Source organism: Trachemys scripta, chromosome 2 (assembly GCF_013100865.1).
Source record: "Trachemys scripta elegans isolate TJP31775 chromosome 2, CAS_Tse_1.0, whole genome shotgun sequence".
Taxonomy (NCBI): Eukaryota; Metazoa; Chordata; order Testudines; family Emydidae; genus Trachemys; species Trachemys scripta.
This window is the reverse complement of record NC_048299.1, coordinates 77,237,520-77,254,068: the sequence shown is the minus strand read 5'-3', so window position 1 is coordinate 77,254,068 and position 16,549 is coordinate 77,237,520. Positions and strand designations below refer to the sequence as shown.

Genomic DNA, 16,549 nt, shown 5'->3' with positions numbered 1-16,549 from the left:
CCTCTTTCAGACCCACATTAAAAGCAAAGTTAGTTGTGACAAAGCAATTCCAAGTAAAGGCGACCCACAGGTCCTTTAAATCAGAAATCAAAACCACAACAGTGTTCTTTTTAATTGTGAAGACTCTGATCTCTATCTGCACCACTTTTTGTTTGTTCCGTTTTGAACATAATACATTGTGACCAACATGTCTAATACTAGTAGTAGTTAAATGGTGGTAAGTGCTAACATTCCATATTGTCGGTTGACTTTGTTGTTACTTCTGTACCATAATATCTGCTTTGGGAGGGTTGGCTTCTGATGCTATTTCAAGATTTGCCTCATGAAGAATTAATGACTCTTCTTCTAACACGTTCTTGTGTAGCAGTGGGAAAAACTTGTATTGCTAGTTGCTATCTCATCTTTCGGCTTCAAGCAGCTCTGGGAAACATACTGCAAAAGCTCATCGCTGGGGATAGGGGAGCAAAAGGGCTAAAAGACAGTTTGGCTGCTTCAGATTAAGTAGGAAGCATTATGGAGAAAATGTTCTGACTTATGTCACATACTAAAAATGCAATGACATTTGCCCTGCGTACTTACTGTGCAAGGCATATGCCAGGAGAAATTACATGGTTTGTAGTGCACTCTCTGACCAATCCCCCCAGGGCCGGCTCTGGCTTTTTTGCCGCCCTAGGCAAAAAAGCCACCCGCCGCCCCCCTAGCCCCCCCAGCGCGGCAGGGGAGGGTTCCGAGCCCGGCCGCAGGCCCGCAATCCCCAACCGTCCAGAGCGCCGGAGGGAGGGCGGCAAGCTCGGTCGGGGCTCTCCGCTCTCCCCGGTGGCCAGAGTGCCGGGAGCAGGGTGGAGAGCCCGGCCAGGGCTCTCCGCTCTCCCCGGCGGCCAGAGTGCTGGGGGGAGTGCGGCGAGCCCCCCGCGGCCAGAGCGCTGGGGGGAAGGCGGCGAGCCTGCCGCAGCTCTCCACTCTCCCCGACCGGCCGGAGTGCCAGGGGGAGGGCGACGAGCCCAGTCGCGGCCCCGCTCTCGGGCCGGAGCGCCCCACCGTGCCGCCCCCCTCCAGGCGCTGGCCCAAGCACATGCCTTGTGGGCTGGTGCCTGGAGCCGACCCTGAATCCCCCCCACAGCTTCAAACACCAAGCTTTCAGAAAATGCAGAAAACAAGATTCTTCTTTTGGATCAGCTTCCTCTGAACTGCTCAGATTCTAAGCACAAATGTATGTGCCGAGAGTATTGCAAACACCATTATAGACACTGCTTAAATAGAGTTTTTTCCTTTACTTCTAATGAATGCACACCTATTTTTGAGAGACAAGTTGCTTCCACTTCCATAAGTATATCATATTTAACCTTAGAACTCTAGCATTTTCTAGCTTTGCTGTACCAGTAAATGAATACTTAAGAGAACAAACTGTACAGTACATAGAATATGTCCAAATTGACAATCACACATGCTCAAGCTATGCCTATAATAGGTAACAGGTAATTGTGCATGCATAATAGGTAGATATGTATGAAAATCGGTAACAATGCAGAAGTCCCCATTTGTGCATGTAAAGTGCCTGTCTGCCCATACATATAGGTATTTTGTAGGTACAAATTAGGAGTCTACATTTCAAATTGGCCTTATGCCTACAGTTTCCAAAAGATTAAAATAAAATGTCTGTTCTTTGTTTGACCTTTCTGATAGTAATTGCTTACTTGGTAATTAAAGTATCCCACTTACAAATATCTGATTGGCAGAACCCTAAGGTGGCATTATTCAGCTTTTTGGATCTAGAGTTCCAAAAGGGATGGGGAAAAATGTACAGGATATCAAATATGCAAAAGCATCATCAAGGGTTTTAACAACAACTCAGTATATTTCTGACTTGTGAATTACTCTTCGTTTTATGGTTGCAATAGCTAATAAATTATTCAATCTGCAGCTTTTTTTTTCTATTTTGCATTACATATGTCGTATAAATCTCACCTGATTCACTGTAACACAATGGCGCAAGAGAGGAGCAAAATATTTGCAGAGAAAGGCAAAACAGCAGTCATAATCAGACTTATTTTTACTTTATTATGAACCAAAAAAGGGGCCTCTCATTGAAAAAAATGACTATATTTTGTGAATTTCCACTTAAAAAATTGTCTCATTTTCCAGCAAAATGAGGTCATTTCATTGAAAGATTACTTTAAAATTTGAAAATAGAGCTGTGAAATATGAACTGTCATTGTTTCAATGTAGAAAATAGAGATGTCATTATATTCTGCAGAGAAACTAGATCGTCCAAACCTTCAAAACATTTTGTGGGAGTTTTACCAATTTTGAACATCTCTAAATTGGAGCTGCACCATTTGAGATTCCTTAATCTAGCCTTCTAAAAAGCTTTCCTTTAAAATCACATCTTTATCAGTCAGGGCGATGGGTCCCTGAACTGATTTAGCAGCAGCTGTTCAGGTTTTAGTTCACATGTGAATGCTTGTGGTGTCCATCAAACAGCAGGCAGTCTTTCTTATGCTCCCTAAATAACTTCTGGGCAATTTAACACATTTCTCAGTCTGAAACCAAATGGTAAAAATGTTTAAAAGGGTGCCAAAAATTACACTTACCCTCAACAACTATGCCACAGTGATGTTATCTGTCTTTGTAAAACCCAGAAGAACCAAGAAATTGAGACACTACTGAAAAAACTCTCCACCTTACCACACCTTTTATGCAAACACCCAAATGAGAGATCCAGTGTCCTGAGGCAGGAAATGATCCAAAATGAAGGACAAAGTATTAGTAGCTCAAAGCAAAAATACAAGAAATTTACTGTCTTTGCCATCTATTTATAAACACTTTCAGGGTTTATGATTTCCTGTGTCAATAATTTACAATTATAAAAGTGAAATATCACTCCATGATTTTGTTGGGGGTGAGGTATATTTGGGTCTATAACAAGGGACAGTTTAGAGGTATGGTTCTCTCCTGTTTGAAATATATCCTGCAATGAGGTATGGGTTTCAAAGATATTGAATCCCCATCAGGAGGCTTTGAGACAATTTTTTTTTTGAGACTGTCTCAGCTGAGGAAAGGACCTCTTATTAGCAGATGAAGTATCTAAAAATAAAGGAGACGTACACAGCTGGGGAATATTTACAGAAACATATTGGCTTTTTTAGCAGGCACTTTACTTTCGTATAGTAAGAGCCTAAATTTCAGAGAATCTGAATGTCTGCATCTGCCACTGACCTCTGAAAACTCAGGCCTCTTTCATCTGTATTTAGCCTGGTTAACAAGCTCATCATATGCTACAAATTACTAGGACTGAACCACTGCATTGGACACTGGATGGTCTGTAATAAGCAGCAATGGCAGAAAATTGTCTTACCTTAGAGTGGGATGTGTAGACGCCTTCAAACGCATCTATAGTCTCATAGCCCATTGAGTCCGTTCTCTGTTCAACTGTAGATTCTGCTTCTTTTTGCTTTTTGCATTGCTGGCTGGTGCAAACTGTAAATTTACAGAAGTGGGTGTGTTATGCCAAGATGCTTATCCATATCTCATTCTGCAAGGCATTCAATTTAAATGCACATGGCACTGTGCCATGTGGCTCCTATTCCTCTGAAGTGCTTTCAGTCCCATGACCTACACGCAGCAATGTTTCTGTAGGTCATTGGTTTTTTTGGAAGATAAATAGGCAGATGGAAGAGTACAAAGGTGATTCTAAGGGATTTTCTTTAACGTATTTACAGAACCTCACATTCAATCAGCGAATGTCATATTTAAGAACATGGTCTTGTCTTACTTGAATTCATACATAAGAAACTTTTAATTGTTGAGTTCTCTGTGAACATCTGTGTTAAAGGTTTATCCTGAGAGAAAGGAGTGAATTATTTTTAATTCAGAATATTTAATTTAAATGTCAATTGTGGTAATCCAATTTTTTTTAAACTTGAAGTTGGTAGGATAGAAGCAGATTCTAGGATCTTGCAGAGAGAAAAATATTCTGCTGATTCATCCCAGGAATTAGACCAGATGAGACTCATCTCAAACTCAGGGAGAATAAACAGGTTGAGAGTCTCTCTAAGGCAGAGGGAATGCTCATGGGGCAGTGCAGTGGGTCTTACAGGGAGAAACTCTAGGAATAGGCAAGCTCAGAAGGAAGTTCAGGTTGAGATGTGTTTGTTATTTAAGATAGCAATAAAGGAAAACCACAGGAGAGGGTATGTTTGGATAATATTCAGTATGTGTGCCATGTCAAAAGCAGGGTGGGAACAAGAGGGTGGTAGAAATGAAGGAAATCCATATCAAAGCTTGTTCTATGCAACAGTTAAGGGAACCACAGTGAGGTTCCTCCACTAAGTGAAGAAATCCACTGGTGGCTGGGGATAACAAAAGAAACCTACTATTCTACACCACTGCCACTACTTTACATAGTGGAGGTTAACATTTCAAAATGAACATTACTACAGGACACTAGATGAATGTGTCAGTGGGAATAGATGTGGCGTAGCCTGCAGTGGAGAACAAAGAGAGGAATGGACGAGGAGCGAGGATGCTGAAGAATTTGTGAAAAGCCATCTGGAATTGTGTGTTTTCTTGATGGCTCGGTAAGATTAATTACTCTGATGAGGCACAGACTCAGTTCAAATACTGAGATGAATCTACAGGGAAATAACATAGGAGATCCCTTGAATCTGCCCTTATAAACAAAATATGACCGCATTATGTTGTATCCCCCAAACATGGGTGTTCCTACCATGTTTGACCACTGCTGCAGAATACTGTATTATTTTAAGGGAGTTTTCCCCACATAACAATGTGAGCATGAGTATTAAGACTTTCTATAGCTCATTTGATATAAAGTCCAGAAGTGTCATGGGGATAACTAACAAAATATCTTCAGTCTCGTGCAGCGGCTGCTTACCAGAACATACATTGAACTAACTGCCCCAACTAAGGCTAAAGGAAGAAAATATTTGAATGAAATAACATACACAGGTGTAAATCTGGAGTAGCTTCCCCACTGGTTTCAGTGTCAGGTGTGACAGAGATTGGAATCAGGCCATAGAGCAGGGGTAGGCAACCTATGGCACACATGCCGAAGGCGGCAGGCGAGCTGATTTTCAGTGGCACTCACTCTGCCCAGGTCCTGGCCACCAGTCCAGGGGGCTCTGCATTTTAATTTAATTTTAAATGAAACTTCTTAAACGGTTTAAAAACCTTATTTATTTTCCATACAACAATAGTTTAGTTCTATATTATAGACTTATAGAAAGAGACCTTTTAAAAACGTTAACATGTATTCCTGGCACGCGAAACCTTAACTGAGAGTGAATAAATGAAGACTCGGCACAGCACTTCAGAAAGGTTACTGACCCCTGCCATAGAGCCTTACTAGCTTTAAAAACGGATCCCAAATGCTCACAACTCCACTGATACGTACATTAGTACTACCTCTTAGAATCCTCACCTGGGAAAGTCAGGGAGATTTTTGTAGGAATACATAGCTCCCGAATCGCCAGCCCACGGGCGCGGCAAACTGCTCCCATGGCTACGAGGCAGGAGTGACCTTCAATCCAGCGTTTGTGTTTGGGAAACTTATTTGGCTGATTTGATTGTTTCCTCGCAGCTGGCATTCACGCGCTCAAGAGATGGGTTCGTTATCTTATGTGCATGTATACTGCCTGGCTTTTCTATGCGCAAGAATGTAACCACTAAGAAGTGTTGTAAACAAAGTAAGGAGAGAAATAAAAACCCCAGAAAAAGTTTTCCTAGAGGCTTTTTGCTTGAGGCTTTTGAAGCTCTCTAGCTACCAGAAACCTAACGTTCTATTTCCTTTCCTGCGTCGTCACCACAGATTTTTTATTTTATTTTATCTTTTTGTAATGACAGGTTTTACTATGTACATTCTATAGCTCGTTAATCTTGACCTACACACTTGAGGAAGACAGTATAGACCTTTGTTTTAACAGTTTAATCCAGCACGCACTGATCACACTTTTGATGTCTTTGAATTTGAATTTTATAGGCTGAGCAAAATCCTTCCCTATATTCTTGGTGACTTTCCAAAATGTTAAAGCAAAGGCCACTAAAAACCATGGGCCACATCCACAGTTGGTGTCAAATGATACAGCTCTTCCGATTTGGGTGGCCCCACCCCAATTTACAGCAGCTGAAGATCTGGCCCAAAGCATTTAAGAAGGCATAGCTATATAATGAATTATTTTGATTATGGAGGGCCCACAAACTAACTGGATATTTTAAAATCATAGTAAATTTAAACATCCGTATGTGTGTATACATACAGTCCAGTGAAGCCTGTACAACAGACCACCCTTATTATGCAACCTTCCATGTTTAAACCATCACAGTGTATTGTAATACTCCATAACAGAAATCAAAGGCTCTGTTGGGACACTAAGTAACAATTCCAGCACATACGCAGGCAGAGCTTAATTTCCTCTTAGGCATCCCCCACTCCCAAAACCAAGCCAATAACAACATATTAAAACAAGACAACTTAACACTAAGATAAAGATTCAGCTCCACATATTAGTGGAGGTGCTGTATGCACTGATCATTACACTATCACCCAAGGTATTGAACGTAGCTCTGTTGCATGGCTGCTAGAGGACCATATCCATTTGCAACTGAATGTCGGTGGTCTAGAGTTGCGAGGCATCTAGTTTTCGACCAGAATACCTGGTCAAAAAAGGGACTCTGGTGGCTCTGGTCAGCACGGCTGACCGGCCCATTAAAAGTCCGGTTGGCGGTGCAGCAGGGCTAAGGCAGGCAGGGAGCCTGCGCTCTGCGCAGCTCCCCAGAAATGGCCGGCATGTCCCTGCAGCCCCTAGGCACAGGGACGATCAGGAAAGCTCTGCATGCTGCCCCTGCCCCTAGTGCTGGCTCCATAGCTCCCATTGGCTGGGAACCACGTCCAATGGGAGCTGCAGGGGTAGCACATGTGGGTGCAGGCAGTGTGCACCGCACAGAGCAGCCTGACTGCGCATCTACCTAGGGGCCGGACATGGCGGCCGCTTCGAGGAGCAGTGCAGAGCAAGGGCAGGCAGGGAGCCTGTCTTAGCCCTGCTGCACCACCAACCGAGAGCTGCCCGAGGTAAGCACCACCCGTCCAGAGCCCACCTGCCCCAGGTCAGAACCCCCTTCCTCACCCTCACTCCTTCCCAGACCCCACACCGCCACCTGCACTACAACACCTGCCCCAGGTCAGAACCCCCTCCCACACGCTGACTCCCTCCCAGACCCCGCACCCAAACCCCAGGTCGGAACCCCCTTCCTCACCCTAACTCCTTCCCAGACCCCGCCACCCACACCCCAACACCTACCCCAGGTCGGAACCCCCTCCCTCACCCTGACTCCCTCCCAGACCCCACACCCCAACCCTCTACCCCAGGTCGGAACAGCCTCCTGCACCCAAACTTCCTCCCAGAGCCCGCACCCCCTCCTGCACCCCAATCCCCCACCCCAGCCCTGAGCCCCCTACTGCACTCCAAAACCCTCTGTCCCAGCCCAAAGCTCCGTCCTGCACCCAAAACCCCTCATCCCTGGCCCCACCCCAGAGCCTGCACCCCCTCCCATACCCCAACCCCCTGCCCCACCCCAGAGCCCTAGCCCACATCCTGAACCCCTCATTCCTGGCCCCACCACAGAGCCCGCACCCTCCGCCGAAGCCTTCCTCCCCTCATGCCCCCCAATCCCCTGCCCAGCCAAGGGAAAGTGAGTGAGGGTGGGGGAGAGCGAATGACAGAAGGAGCGGGGCTGGAGTGAGTGGGAGTGGGGCCTTAGAGAAGGGATGGGGCCTCGGGCAGGGGCAGGGCAAGGGTGTTCAGTTTTGTGCAATTAGAAAGTTGGCAACCCTACCGTGGTCCCTTGAGTGATCATGTAAGGCTTATTTAACTATATATTCCCCCATTTCTTCCTTTGCCAGCATAGTAAGAGGGTGCATGGATAAATCATTATGATATCACTGTATCTACTTTGTTCAAGCAGATTCCTTATGAAAGGTGCTTTTGTGATGCCTTATGAAAGAGCACTTCCTGGTATGCTCCAGTAATGCCTCAATAGATAGAGAGTACTAAAGGTGGAACACACAGGGGTTTGTTTTTTTTAATACGGCTGCTATTTTGAACACTGCAAATTGACAGCAGCAGTGCTCTACACCCTGGGATTCAGTGGCAGCAGCAGCCAGCCTGTTTTGATGTGGAGAGGAACTGGATGCTCTGATGAGCACATGACTCCATTCAAGTCACAAGACAGGAGCTGCACAGCTAAACTTATTATTACACCATATCAGAGCTGTCAGTTTTGAGTCCTAGCACAGCATTGTGCAAAAGGGCAAGCGTTCTGGGTGCTTTCAGAACAGCACATACCCACCTCAGCATAGGGCTCCCTGTTATAACACTCCTCTTTCTTTGATTATAGACTATGGCTACATTAAACCCTGTCATAATTGCCCTTAGTACAAGAATACCCCTCTATGACACACCATTGTTGACTCTCACTAATGGCATTACAATGAGGGTGGTACAACCAGCTTCTTTCAAACAATGTGCTGGTTGGCTTTCTCCTTCCCCTTGCTCTGCATTTTCATAGCCACCACCCACTGCCTGGATATTCCATTCTTTCCCCTGCTTGACTTCAACAGAACTATGCCATTCCCTTCTAGTCTCTACCTTCCTCCTTGCTTGCTATGCACTGAAAGCCCATGAGGCTTAGGCTCCTAAGTGCCTAAATCACCTTTGAAAATGGGACTCAGGTGGCTTGTGAAAATCCTACCTTCTCTTTTTTCTCTCTCTCCACCCCTTTCCTAAGGTTCGCTGACTGCGCCAGTCTCTCGTTCCCCTCCTCCCCAACCACGTAGGGACACACTCTGCACCGTCTCAGTACTGTAGTACCATATTGAGAGTATGCCTTAAGGAAGAAATAGTGAACTGTCTTCTCAGAATCTTCACTTGAATGAAGGAGTTGGGACATTTACAGAACTCTGGAAGAGGGGTTAATATTCTGGTCTCTCGTGTGTTGCCAGAGTCAGTGCTGCACTATGGCGGGAAGGGAAAGGTATACTTACTGGCCTAATTTTTAAAGGGCAATGAGCAAGCACCAATCCTACTACAGACATTAATGGGAGATGTAAGTAATTAGCACTTTTGGGAAAGAAGGCTAACGGAAGGCACCATGAGAAACTTCAATATTGGCTATGGTGCAGCTATTGGCCACACTGCACACAAAAAACAAATTATAGCAATCATTTTAGAAACATGATTCTTAGATTAAATTGTTACGAAGTTTTGATATCAAATCTAAAAGTAACCCCATTTCACTGCTGTAACCCTTGATCTCCCATCCTCCTACCCTTTGTTTGTGACTTCCCCCCTTGTTACATATGGTGTCTAAGCTTAAACAGTAAGCCCGAGGGAGCAGTGACCATATATTATCTGTATTTGTGATGGACCTATTACATTATGAAGGCTAGATAAATATGAATAATTAATTGCAGTCCTATGGCATCTTCTATTGAAAGCAATATTTTGGGTACACAGGTTGGTCACTAATGAGACTTTAATAGCCTTCTGTACATGACAATAATAATAAATAATAATAAAATAATAATAATAATACTTGGTTCTTATATAGATCTTTCCATCTGGAAATCTCAAAGTGCTTTATAAAGGAAGGTCAGTGTCATTATTCCCATTTTATAGATGGGGAAACTGAGGCACAAAGATTAAAATGACTTGCCCCAGGTCATCCAGCAGATCACTGGCAAAGATGGAAACAGAATCCAGGTCTGCTGACTTCCAATCCAGTGTTTCAGGGTAGCATCCGATATGCATCCGAAGAAGTGGGTTGTAGCCCACGAAAGCTTATGCTCTAATAAATTTGTTAGTCTCTAAGGTGCCACAAGTACTCCTGTTCTTTTTTTCCAATCCAGTGCTTGATCCACTGGACCATGCTGCCTCTGTACCTGGAAAAAAAAGATTCTGAAAAATCTCATGCTATCAATGTGTGCCTAGTTTTCACTTTAAATTGGCTAGTTACTTCAATCAGTTGTAGGAACTACTGGAGAGTGTTGTGACAGCTGCTAGTGGGGTGGGCAAAACTAATCACATGTCTGCTTTCCTAATGTGCTCAGCCAGTGACTCTTGATGGTAGCATGTGTTTCTGCCTTTACATTCATGGAGAGCATTTAAATAGGTCTCTGTTCCCTGTCTCTCTACAAGAACCTCACTAACATGATTAAGCCAATAGAAACCCGATCCTGAACAAAAGGACAAGGATTTCATTTGCAGACTTCCCACTGTACAAATGGAAGGTCTTGATGAAACAGTGTAAACTAAAGACTAAACCAAATGGTAAAAGAGGCTACTGAATAAGTGATATGACTATTCCTCTTGAGTTCTCCTTAGAAACAGGAGCCCCAATGGTCACAGCTGCTAACAGCAAACTCTGTGCTTCTGTATCATAACATCCTGCTGCATTCCTCACTTGTGGCATCATGTTATTTGTCTCTTCCTTCGGATCATATATCTGAAGAGAGGTTCCCACAGCAACTTTAGCTGGCAAACTTCTCTGAGGCATTGCAGCACTGTGTGGATAAAATCCTGCCGTCTGGCGCACAAGGAACGAAGAGCCCAGGGAATCTCTTCCTCCACAAAGCCAGCAAGCCAGTATCTCTCCCCGGTGCTCAAGAGGGCAGTATGAAAGAGGGCCAATAATTGCACCAGCTCATCCACCACATCTCTAAGGGAGTGCTATGAACATGCTAAACGGTCATGACTAGCTCTTCAGCTAGCTAGCACATATGCTGTGGTCAGCAGCAAGCACAATCCAGCAGCAGCAGAAACAGCTGCCTTTTTCAGTACGAGCACAGTCTAAGTCAAGGTTGGGCAAACTATGGCCCGCGGGCTGGATCCAGCCCCTCAGGGCTTTGGATCCGGCCCGCAGTGCTGCCGGCATCACGACCCTGCAACCCCAGTCGGTGGGGGGCTGAGGACTCCGTGTGTTGCCTCCAGGCACCGCCCCTCGCAGCTCCCATTGGCCGGGAACAGGGAACCACGGCCAATAGGAGCTTTGGGGGAGGTCCCTGGAGGCACGGCAAGGGCAGTATACGCGGAGCCATCCGCCTCCCCCTCGGGCCACAGCGCTTTTGAGAGTGGTGCGGGGCTGGGGATAGGGGAGGCATGCAGGGAGTCTGCCCTGGCCCCGGTGTGCGCCGCTGCCACCTCAGAGCTGCTTGAAGTAAGTGGCGCTGGGCGGCAGCCTGAACCCTGCCTGCACCCCACCCCCCAACTCCCTGCCCTGAGCCCCCTGCCTGTACCTCACACCCCTCCTGAACCCCAACTCCCTGCCCTGAGCCCCCTGCTGCACCCTGCACTCCTGTGCACCCCAACCCACTGCCCTGAGCCCCCAGCAGCACCCTGCACCCCTCCTTCACCCCAATCCCCTGCCCTGAGCCCCCTGCAGCACCCCGCACCCCTCCTTCACCCCAACCCCCTGCCCTGTGTCCCCTGCTGCACCCCTCCTGCACCCAACCCCCCTACCCTGAGCCTTCTCCCACAGTCTGCACCCCTCCTACAGCCCTTCCCTGATCCCCCTCATACACCCTGCACCCCTCCTCTGCCCCAATCCCTTGCCCTGAACCCCTTCCTGCACACCGCACCCCCTCACACACCCCGCACTCCCTCAGGCACCCCAACTCCCTGCCCCGGCCCTGCATACAATTTCCCCACCCAGATGTGGCCCTCAGCCCAAAAAGTTTGCCCACCCCTGGTCTAAGTGCTCCCACAGTCCACTGCCTCAATCTATTATGAGGAATCTTGCCCTGGCTGACAGGGGGGGCAAGCCTGGCAGTTCCCCCCCCCCAGCCATAGTAGGATTTATCCCTTTATTGTATGAGTTGGATCGACAGCACTGCAAACTACTAATCACATTTCAGTCTCAAATGTAGTGCTTATCACCAGATAAGCTCAAGGAAATCAGCCATGGCACACGTGTTCAAGGGCACAAGCAATTTTCTTTATGCACGGTGCAAACTGGATCAAAGAGTAGAATCTGGTCCTGAACAGAAGTGTCTGAAATAGCCACCTAGGGTAAATACCCATTTTAGTTCTGGGTAAAATGGGAGCCTTAACTATGTACCTCTTTTCTTTTGTTGGTTTGAGTCAGAAAGTTAATGTTAATTTTCCTAGTCTACCTACCCACTGTGGCCATGATATGCCTTGGGACAAATTCTTCTCAAGCTACACCAATGAAAGTACATTAACTGGAACAATTCAGCGTATATCTATACTAGATTTTTTGGTCTTGTACCTTGAGCTAACTGATCGCAATTAACTCAAGTTAACAAATAAGATTGTAAACTCTTCTGTAGCTAACTCACAAATGTTTGTTCCAAGACACACATGTTTTCTCAGCTGTGGTTCAACCTGGCTTAACTCTGAGGAGGTATGTCTACTCTAGAGATTTTAAACTCAAGATAATTGATTGCCAATTAACTTTAGTAAACTAACACATTTGTATATACACTAATCTGGACACTCCACAAACATTTGTGTCTTGGAACAATCAATTTAAAGAACTGTAGTGTACACAAAGCCATGAACCATTATTAGGAACAAACTTTTTTGAGAATCTGTACTAGAATTTACAGTCACGTTAGTTAACTTGAGTTATCTGGCGACTGATTAGCTCAAGTTACAACAGCACCAAAAACTGTACAATAAGCAAGTTCTGAGAGGAGAATTTATCTTCACTGGGCTAGATTCCACCCTAGGTTATGCTGACTTGATGTAACCTACAGCCCCAGTAGAATGTACACATGGAAGTAAGGTTGCAGTGCATACTTTTAACAACTTATCTTCTTTTAGGGGATCCTCATCACCAACAAAATCTCAAATTTGGGCAACTATGGAGAGAGAGGGGGCATGGCTAGGGCAGCATGGCTGCAAATTGATCCAACACATTTGCCAGGCACCATCCGCTGCTGATGCTTCAGTTTAAAACTGCCTCTGTAACAGGGTGGCACGCCCTTCTTGCAAGCACCCCCTAGTCAAGTGTGTGTGCCTTCAGTCTCTATTTGTGATGACCCCTGTTGGAGGGTTTTCAGTGACTTAGCCTTCCGGCCAAGTCTCTCACGCAGTCTGTATGTGAAACAGAACAGACCCCTTTTGGGGCATACAGTCCACCAGGGGCCTGTTCCAGGACCCCTCTGTTGGTATCTCTGTACCCATCCCCAGGCTCAGTCTTTAAATAGTCCCAGCACCAGTATGGGGCCATATCCCCAGGGCTTGCTCACTGGAGACACTGTCTTCCTGCAGCCCTTCCTGGGTTCAGTCCTTACTTAGTCAGCCAGGAGCTCCCTTGGTCCCTGCCAGCAATTGACCTGTCGATGGTCCTGCTGCTCCTTCAGTCAGTCAACCAACCAGGAGCACAGTTCTCACTCCTCCAGCTCCAGGCAGCAACTACCTGGCTCTACTTGTGCAGCAACTTTTTTATGGCTCTCCCTGGCCCAAATTGGTTGCTCCCTGCAGCTCTCTCATTGGCTGCTTCCCCTGCAGCCACTCTAGGCAGCCTGGAGGACTTCTCTACTGCTCCTTTCTGGGAAAGGGTGTGTGTGGTAGGATCACAAGGCCTCCTGCAGGGGGCCTCTAAGGCCTAATACACCTTGTACAGCCTCCCAGTGCAAAGCCTCCAGGGGAAGGGAGCAGTGCAGATGCTACACCAGAGCTATTTAGTATTACTGCCTCCCTATGTCAGGGGCAGAGGGGATGAGGCATTCTAGTGTTATCAAACTTTGTAAAGCACTGGATGTCAAAAAAGTCTGTACATAAATACATATTTTGTGTAAGTATTTCTCTGCTATTTTTGTATAATATTTGCATGTCAATTTTTATTTGTATATTAGATAACATAAGATCTTTATTTTTACTTTATTAATATGCTCAAGACGTATTGGTATTTTGCATCAAGCAGTTATCATTGTTTATATATCCTGTTCTATCTTTTTTTTTTTAAATCACACCTATGAGAAGAGTATATATTCCATATCTGGAACAAATACAGAGAACATCAGTTTACAAATTCCATCCTTTTTAACTGGACTATAGGTATTTTCCCAGTTTTTCAACCTTGAAAAATAGCTCGTGGATTTCTAAGTAATTGTTGGCACTCACAAATTGCAAGTATGGTACAAAATCCCTGAAAATTAGAACAGCCAGCATTACGTTCACACTGGTGATAAGCTAATTATGGTATCAAAAATAACTTTGTGATAGGAAGCTATAGTACTAAATAGCGTTACAAACAAAGCAGATCAGAATAGTTCACTAGGGGAGAGCAGCATAGTAGAAAACATTCTCAATGTTTGCATGCCTAGTTTTAATTCTGACTGTTCTGTGTTAAAGTCGAGCAAATAGACTGCTTCTAGATCCAGTTAGCATATAGTACTGCTTTTTCTTATATAGGTAAAGTCATGAAATTTAACTGCTACTGGTTAAATGGTTCTGCAAATGGAAAACAGTCAGAACTTTTTTAGTTTTGTGCAATAGCATTTGGTTCCCAGAATTAACACTGCAGAGGCATGTTATATATTAGTGGGTTTGGATTTTTTGTGGGGTTTGTTTATTTATTTATTTATTTTGGTCTTTTGAACTTTCCTGCTTACTCTAGTCTTTTGAATTAGAAACATTCAGCAGCAGCTGAAAGATGACAGCATCATTCATCAATAGCACATTCTCACTTCTGATTTACTTCCTGGGAGAGCTATAGTATTTTAAAAGACTGATCCTGCTTAGTTTTGACATTAACTTCTCTTTCACAGCAGCTTTTCTGAACAAGCTACTACATCCATGTAGCCTGAATGCATGAATGCTCTCTGTACTTACAGAAGGAGGATTTTCTCAGTTTGATTATAGATTCTGGAGTTTTGCTGCACAGCCATTTATTCATAGTACAGTTCAGTTCCTTTTCATTTTTTGTGGTGCAGTCGGTTTAATCCTTAGCAGCTTTAATTCTTTTCAACAATGGCTTTAATTATCTTTGGTATAAACTTCACTTTCAGTATATTCTTAAAATATTTTCCATAGGCAATTATTCAGTCCACTCTATAGTTTTGGAGGAAATACATAAAATCTGTTTCTTGTAAAGCAGTTGGCTAAGATGTATGCCTACCACAGGACTACAATGGGCTTTTTTAATTGGCTACAGTTCAAGATCTGTTTAAACAGGCTGCTGTCTTTCATTCACTGTTCTACTTTAAATGCAATATACAAGCCATAGATTCCAAATCCATTAGCATATTGAGCATCAGTCTTGCGCCTTTGGTTTAATATTGCCAACATGCATCTCAGAACACATATAAATGACTGGTCTTGGCAGGCATTTTTACAGGTTTTGTTTTAAACAGCCTGCTTTGTAAAAATGACCTGATGCTTTTCATGTAAAGATTGGTATTAATATCAACCTTCCTCTCCCTCTCCACTGCTTCATAAAGACAGGAATTTATCTATGCACTATTTCCAATGCATGCCTGTCTGTGCAACTGCTTGCCAATATATAATTTAATATTCTCAAGATGTAAAACATTTAAAATAAAATACAATGATTTTTAATTACCAAAGAAAACTGCTAGGCATATTTGAGTATTTATCACCTTCGATCACATTTAATTTTGAATTTAAAAAACATCAAAAGAAAGCAAAATACAGAATTTAAGAGTGGAGCCCTTTTTCTGTTTTACTCTATGCTTGTGCACCAGAAAATCCTGCTGCGTCCATTCCTGGCAGCTAATTTATTAGAATAAAGAGACATCATTATTGCTTACCTCAGTAGAAGTGCTAAAGCTCCCCCAGACTGCTGTGGAGAAAGCACAGCCTCATTTGCACATACACACACAAACTGATGTTCCTTCTGATCTGTCGGCAACCAAGAAGGCCAATAGCACATGTTGCCTAGCATCGGTCACATGACAGAGCCAGCCAATCCCCTAAATGTTCTTTGCAGTGCCTACTTCTGCTTTCCAAATCCCAAGGGATGTTTTATATAGCTCCCAGCTTGTTCAGGTCAGACACAATAGGGAGAAGCAGAAGTCTCACCCCACTCATTTGTTTGGACTAGCCTCACAAGAAATAGACACTCGGCACTATTGAGTGACCACTGCGAGGTCAGGCTGGTAAAGAATCTCCGGCTGCGAGAATGTATAAAGAGTCCAACCAGGAGCCAGAGTCTTTTACAGTGGGACACAGAGCAGAGCGAAGTAGCTGTTAGTGAAGCACAGCCACTGAATATAAATGAGGACATACTGTTGCAATAACAGGGACAGGTTATTACAGGGATTACAGGCAGGATTTACAAGAGCTGTATTGGATTAACAATAATTGCACTGAAATGGGAAGTCCTGTATTTAGAGGGCCACTTTAAAAAGGTTAAATATATAATGAAAGTAAGTCTGTAAATAAACAGTATTAAAATAAAATAACATTCTGCTCTAGCACTAATTTGGTTGCTGCTGAGGCTTTCTGTGGTTCCTTTAACAATTGAGTCAACATTTTGTGGGTCTTAC

General features: G+C 44.4%; 1 protein-coding gene across 1 annotated transcript in view; it reads right to left on the bottom strand.

Annotated features, from left to right (window-relative positions):
• TMEM108 (transmembrane protein 108) overlaps positions 1-15,902 on the bottom strand; it is a 273,314-nt gene extending 257,412 nt beyond the window's left edge. The window contains exons 1-2 of the mRNA XM_034760933.1: positions 15,812-15,902; positions 3,356-3,477 (exon numbers count right to left, since the gene is read on the bottom strand). The gene's annotated coding sequence lies outside the window, so the exon portion shown is untranslated. The remainder of the gene's footprint in view (positions 1-3,355; positions 3,478-15,811) is intronic.
• Between the last annotated feature and the right edge of the window lie 647 nt (positions 15,903-16,549).